Source organism: Montipora foliosa, chromosome 8 (genome assembly GCF_036669935.1).
Source record: "Montipora foliosa isolate CH-2021 chromosome 8, ASM3666993v2, whole genome shotgun sequence".
Taxonomy (NCBI): domain Eukaryota; kingdom Metazoa; phylum Cnidaria; class Anthozoa; order Scleractinia; family Acroporidae; genus Montipora; species Montipora foliosa.
The window spans coordinates 35,079,443-35,087,319 of NC_090876.1; positions in this window are offsets into that span (position 1 = coordinate 35,079,443).

The window sequence follows — 7,877 nt, forward strand, 5'->3', positions numbered from 1 at the left end:
GGAGTAAGCTTTTGGCATAAGACCAACCCAGTAATGCAGGCCAAAACGCCCCAAGGGAAAATCTGGAGGAAAAGGAATGAAGGACTCAGTAAAGGGTGTGTAACAAAAGCAGCTTACACTGGTAGCTATTTCTTACAGAAAATAGCATAATACTCTTTGTTTGTCACCCCAAATTTTACATAAGCATTGTTTCCAGTTTCTCTTGGGAGTTACAATGGCCCCATGAGAAAACTGGAGACAAATGCAAAATTTTGGGGGACAAAGAAAGAGTATTATGGTATTTTCCGAAGTGGCCTATTACTGAATTACCCATGCTTCATGATAGTAACAGAAACTGTTCATTTATTCTACAACAAGACGCCTGGAGGCGTTTATGCGGGATGGATTAAAACTTTTAAGACAAAATTAACAGTCTGTTTACGCTAGCAAAAAAGCTTGCGACAGAAAGGCTCCTGACTGCATTAAAGTTGCAACAAGGAAAACCTTGAACAGTGGAGTGGCAACAATGCAAGAAATTTTCTCACATGAAGTAAATTAACCAACTGATCAGGTCTTAAAGGGTGTTCCCTGTGAGGATGTGTAATTTCACTGCAGGAAAGGGCCATTTTCAGTATTCGGTTTTGTAAAGTTTAGTTTAGCCAAATGCAATTGAGGGCATTCAAGTCTCACGAGAGCAACAACCAATCTCCTATTTAAGAACATTTTAAAAGCTCGCAAAATTCATTGCTAGGCACTGTAAATGACAAATGTGCTCGTATACAGGAGCAGTTTTGGAGAGCCACATAATTCTTTTGTAACACTTATGTAGTGGTCACAAATTGAGCCAAGGGACAAGACTGATTCAAGTTGGTCCACCAAGGTTAAGCCCTGTTGGACGGGGTTCATACTTGGATGGGAGACCGGCAGGTGATCACCCTTGTGTTGACACTATTGAAGTCATTCTGCTTGGAGTCTACTGATATCCCAGAACGCTGATATTGCATAAATACATATAGTGCAATACCTTTGTTACTGAACATTTACTAGAAAGCGATACAAAAAGATTTCCCCAAAACATACAACTACTTTCAAATGCCTCGCTGATGACAAAAGTAATCCTTTATTATTTCAAGTTTATATCCTGATTATGTAGTGTCAGTGTGGATGTTACAAACAACAACCGTAACACTAACATAGCAATAATCGATTAAAAAAGTATGAATGGTAATATCTTTGATAGAGTGCCAGGCTTAAAGACTTTAACTTGATTTAACTCAATTTGTACTGAAATAAATTTACTGAGAAATATTTTTTTCCAAAATATCATTTCTCACTAAGTGATGCATCTTCTATGTTCAAATAACCGCTCAAAATAATGATCGCGTGACGATCTTTAGACCAAATGTTTTTGTAATATAATATTCTCTGTCCAAATTTGCATAGCCATAACAAAAATAAAAATCAGGTACGTATGAAAGAAAAGTCGTATTTACCTTGAAGTCACATTCTTGTGCAAAACACAAGAACTTTTATCAATAGTATACCATAGTTGAGATCCTTCGTCCATTTTTTAGCAATTGGCCTTTCGAATTTCAGAGAAATTGATCCATCACAAACACTTTATGATTTTTGTCAGCGACACAACAAAGGTCACTGGAAGAATCAGACAAAATTAACCTTGCATAACAAAACGACACTACCCTTTTATTCACATTAAAATCATTTACAATTGCCATAAAAACCATCCAGATATCTTTGCTAGGCACTAAAGAAGCTCCCAATGTAACTTTTTCCGTGATGTGTAAAGGTTGCTTCTAATTTCGTGTTTGGACAAACTGTTTGCTAACCAGTCGAACTCTTCGTTTGTTAACTCACAACTGCAGACAAAAGCTGCTGAAGTCGTTGGTTCCATTGGTTCGATCCATGGCAAGAACCAGGTTCCCAGTTGGAAGCACACTCTATGGAAGTATTCATGGTTCAATACAATCAAAAAACACAACAAATAAATCCAAGATTTCAATCTCCATTCACTATTTGAGGACTTAGTTAAGATGTTTTATATCTGGATACTATAGGATGCTATTTTGCTTCTTTGAGTGTTGATATATTTGTGTTCTTCACTCGATCTTCTTTGAGATATTTGTCTCTGAAATTATATACTTCATCCATCAAATTGTTGTTGTTGTACAAAGTGTATGGCATTCGATTTTGCTCAGAAATAATCTGTTCGTCCTAGCAAGGCGAACAACGGCCATCGTCCTTTCAGCGAAGCCATTTGGCTGTGAGAAACTAAAATTTACACTTTAACTTTTTGTTTTTGCAATTTTTTTTTCTCGACTTAGCCCTGTACGGGTCTGCAAATGATCCCCAAACTGAAAGCAAATAATGCCAGGACAGCAAATGATCCCGAAAAAGAAGAGCACTTATTTTTATTAACAATCACTTGAAATGGCTCACACAGGTGTTTGTCTCATTATAGTTTTCCTGAAAGACTGAATTTTGTTTCTTACCACGCTGTCATAAATTTTCCACAATTAATTATCGGATGCAATCATCAAAAACTAGCTTGGACACAATTCTAAACTGATTGTGACCAGGGCCCCATTTCTCGAACCCTGCATATGTTTGCCAGACTTGTTCGAATATCCCGGCTATCGGTTTTAGTTTCGTTGTTTTGCAGTTACTGGTCATGCGTGACCCAAATACATTGGCATGCTCAATACGAAATGTACCTGAATCAAGGCCTCTGGCAGATCCGATTTGTCTATGATTGTGTCCGATATGGGAAATTTATAGCGGAGCTCCGTGCACGCCAAAGAGGCGCTTGCGTGTGGAGCACCATAGTTAAGAAAATATGGTAACCCATCAATGCGAGAAAATCTGGTTTAGGTCACCGAACAACCGTACGTCTGTCCACCCCTCCATGTATGCCAGTGTCACCAGTACCACATAAGCATATCACGGGCTCAAATTTAGAGCTCATCCAGGAGGCAATACTCCAGTTGACACCCTAGCTAGTTTACAGCATACATCTTTGATATTGGACATCAATGTTATGGTCAATTAACAGCTGTCAAAACAAGGTATCCGCTGACCAGTATCACATGACCATATTGCCGGCTCAAGTTGGACCTTATTGAGGTCAGCTGTTTTTTTTTTTTTTTAAGTGGATCGCTGACCAGGGACTGGTGGTTGATTGAAACACAGGCTCAAGCCGGGTCAGACACTCACACCTGAGAATAAATGAGGCTTAATTTTTCGTGCTCTTTCTGTGTCTCCACGCGGCTACACAACCATACTACGTCAGCAAAAGCTTTTGACACTCGATGCTTTTCGTGTTTAGGTACGGTTTGGAAAATCTTTTTTTCTTCCATTTTTCACTGGTTTCAATCCAGGTTTGACAACGACTTAAGTGACTGAACGCGCCAAGAACGTGTTGTAAACAAAAAATCGGATAATCTTTGAAAATGGTCAGTCCTTTTTCGGAACAGTCCGATATGACTTGTGATCACATGTCTTTAACAAGCCAATTAAAAGGTGACAATATTTGTCGCACCAAGTTTGGCGTCCTTTCGCGTTACTTTAGTACAGCGTGGTTCTCGTGCTTGCTGTTTACATAGTATGGAATTTTATTGTCTTTTTTGCTTTAAAAATGTCAAGAAGTTCAGACAACGTGAACCTAAGCGACAGATATGCGATACTGCTAGACGAATCACTGAAGGAGAACCAAGCACTGAGAGAAGAATCGAAGGAGCGGGAGGCACAGAACGAGGCGAAAGCCGACACATTGTGTCAGCTCCTTAAAAAAGCTGAGCAAGCCAGTGGAAAAGGAAAAAAAGCCAGCAAGAAATCGTCAAACGTTCACCTACCTGCAAGGTCTCGGGTAAGTTGCTTTTGTTACAGTGACGAGACGAAAAATGTGAAGGTATAAACATTGTAGTTCTTAAGCTTGAGAAATAAATCAAACATTTATGACTTCCTTATTTAATTTTGAGTGGTTTTAGCCGAGCAAATCGAACAAAAATAAGATAGAATATTGTACGGAGCAATTACAGAATAATCTTCAGGTGCAGAATAAATATTTAAGGTGATGGATGACTAACCCAGGATTTGCGTTAAATAATCCATCAAAAAAACTAGATTTCGATATTTTTGGGCGAGGAATAAAATTCAACCTGAAATATGTCTAACTTGAGGGGTGAACAGAAAATAATAATTCTAGGTTATGGGAGTCTAGGTTTTGACCCACAGTCGAAGATATCTATAGTAAAACAGCTGCCTGTGATATCTTGTTATGATTAGAATGTTTTCAAATGCAATGGCTCTAAGAGCAAAGAGTACAAATGTACTTACTACCACCATCAACACCAGAATCCGTATTACTGGTACTCTGCTCTGTTAATGACTATTATTTTCTAACATAGTTTCTTACACTGTCACAGACTGAATTTCGAAGAATGTACAAATCATTAATGGAGGATGATGCCAATTTTCAAGGCTTTTATCTGGAGGAAAGCTACTTCATGGTCAATATGGTACTAGTACTGGTAATCAACCCTTCACTACCTAGAGGTTCCCCACTGATGGGTAAAATCTACTGATGTCACTAAGCCACCTGGTAAAATCTACAAGTGACATTATTCTTAGTGAAATGGTTAAATTTGGTCTCAATTGTACTATTATCACTGACAGTAAAGTGGGTGTTTTGAGGATTATGTATAGAAGTTGGCACAATAGAATGGTCCTTACGTTTCTGGGTGTTCTTGTTTGTAAATGAAGCAACATACTTTAAGAAAAACTGGGCTTTTAATTAATTGTAAACTGTGTTACAAGCAGTGTGGCAAAGGCCCCAGTCAGTGTTCTAATATTATTTCATAGAAAATGTGCAATAGATGTATGGATTATAGACCCTTCAAAATAGCCTCCCTAACCTCGTTTTGGAGATCAAAATTGTAAAGAATTTTTTATTCCCAACGAGGTTATTGAGGCTATTTCGAATACCAACAAAAGAATAATTTAAAGGCAGCCATTTTTACAAAGGGTCTATTAATATTATTATTATTATGGATGTATTTAAACAAAAGCTTCAACAATGTACTCAAAACTAATGTTGTTTTTGTTTTGTATTAAGTGCCAGCTTAAGTGGAAACAAAGGTGTTTTTTCAGTTGTTGCTGATGCCATAAATAGTGATTACGGTGAACAAGAAGAGTGCCCTTGGTCACTTGCCCAGCTACGAGGTTAGTTTTAAAGGCAGCAACAAGCTGATTTCAAATATGTCTTGGACAGTTAAACTTGAAAACCAAAGCCCAACTTTGTCAATTTTTTTCCACTTCCTTTCTACATTGAGACACTCTTGAACTGTTGTGATGTATTTCAATTGGTTGATTTTCCTAGTTATAACTTGTTTTGTTGGGTTTTCACAGGATACCTAAACTTTGTGACAAAGCCCCAGATTATAGAAAAAGGAATACAATTTGATTGATTGCCTGCGTACCTGGCATGGACACTGGAATGGATTTTGTTTGAATATGTTGTGCCCAAAATTTATGATTCACAGTTCTGCTTGCCTTGTGCAGTTCCTTTATTTTTGAGGACTAGATTTAAGGAGCAGATGGGCAAAAGGCTTGGGAACTAGAAAAAGCCTGTTCAAACTAAGTGCCCATGCCCGGATCGGTGCCTAAGTGCTACATTGTTCTGGGGGTGGTACCAATGCCCGAGGTCTGAGCACAATGCACCAAGTCTGAACTGGGCCTAACTTGTCAAACTTATCTCAGTTGTTACAAAATGTTGATGATGTGTTACTTTCTTTGGTATTCAGCAAGCTTTGTTACATACCTGAGAAGCCTAAAGGACACCAGAAAGAGAAGAGGGGTAGTAGACCACAACACTATGTAGAAGACAGGGAAGATTAAGAGAGGTATTAAACCATCTTTGCACTGATAACACAGATAATTACAGGTTATAGCATGCTATGATGCTACTTTGTTTTGCTGTAAAAGAATACGTAGTCAGGGTTTACATTTAAGGGACAGCAAACAGTAGTTAATGACAAATACCATGGTGTCTTTCTTTGCAGAAAATTGACAGACAAATTGCTGTCGTTGAGCAAATGGACTGGGAGGAGGCAAAGAAGGCAAAAGTAAAGATATGCCTCATCAAAGAATATATCAGTCAGTTCTGATGAAAGTGAGGTTTCTGAGGATGAAAATGGAGTTACTAAAACATTTGCCGTTCAGAGGTTGTCTTGGGAAGGCAGAAAGTTAAGGGATCTCCAGAAATGCCCCAAAATGGACCTTAAAAAATAGCTATTTGCCAGTTGCAACTAGTACACCTGTGCATGATTTGTAATTATAATTATTATAGGGTTATTGATTAGCATTTTTTATTTTTGGAGACCTTTTTATCTGGAGTAGACATGATAATGGGACACTGAAAAACACAGACTGCAGACTGTGCAGACCGTCTGTAAAATGAAAATTCGGTTAGCCTGAATTAGACCTAAATAACATTCAGGTTAGCCTGTTTATGGTTAGCTCTCAATAATAGTGAGGGTAACGCCATATTTTACCCCTAGTCTGCGCGGTCTGCAGTCTGCGTTTTGGCCTGACAGCATGATAATGTGCATACTCGTTAGATTTGATTTCCAAGCAATCACAACATACCAAAACAATGGTCTGAGCAACTGGCAGAATAAACTAAATAAACTATATGATTACTTAACATAGTCTAGATGGTGTTCTGACACGCCAGACTACTAGAGAATTTTCTGCATAGTTGTTATACTCATTCCCCAAGAGCAATTTTATTCCATGTCAGGCAAAATATGGAACTTAATTTAGACGAGCTGGCATCTTGACCATGATTGTCTTCACTAAGTTAATTATACAGATTTAACGGCCCAAAAATTCCAAGTGTAGCTTGTTTTAGTTGTATCACTCTTTTTAATAGTTAGTTTTTTACCATTTTCGAATTGATAGTTCTTGTTACTTAGAATTTTATTAGCAAGGGTCAGTTCAGAAGAACGCCAATGAATTTGATGTACACCATACGAACGCGTTATGAGATTAAAATGATTTATGCAACCAACGTTTTTGTGGTACTGTTGTCTTCACCGGGGTAACAATTGGGAGCTGTGATTGGATTTATCGCCAGCAAAGTATAGCTGTAGGCCCCTTATTTTGAACCGACGTACATGTAAAGAACCGATTTTCCTGTACAGTGCTTTATGATTTGTGTACGTACTATTGCAGACTTCCCATAAATTTAATTTTTTTTCCCTTACAACTGACAATGATGTGCGTAAAGCATCGTAAAGACTTGCTTTACGGTCCCGTAGTGTACAATATACATAAAATGATGCCCGTAAAATACCTTTAACTTTATGACCTTTTACAATACACGTTATATTAAATATTGTAAAGAACGTCTTTACTATTCCTGAAGCACAGGTAAAATACTGCAAAGACTTGCCTTACGATAATTTACAAAACACATAAAACATCGCAAAGAATGCCTTTTCGAGGTTTTAGACTCTCTACGCATTCTTTACGCACTATAGTTTTTGTGCGTAAAGAAGTGTGTGTGGCTCCTTAAAGTGATTCTTTACGCAACAGCTGCATGCGTAAATTCAAAATTTCATGCTGTGTTTTTGGCGAATTAAATTTTTTCAGAGATTCAGCATGTTTTGACATTCGATTTCTTATAAGACTGAAATGAATCATGTTCGAAAGACATATTTTTCTCTCTGGTTTGGTTGAAGGTAACCGGGACATCAACGGAACTTGAAGGATAAAATGAAGCAAACAAAAACGTGAAACGTTTTATCAGAGGTTTCAGCCACCTAGCCCTATATAATGTTTTGACATTCGATTTCTGATAAGACTCAAATGAATTTAAG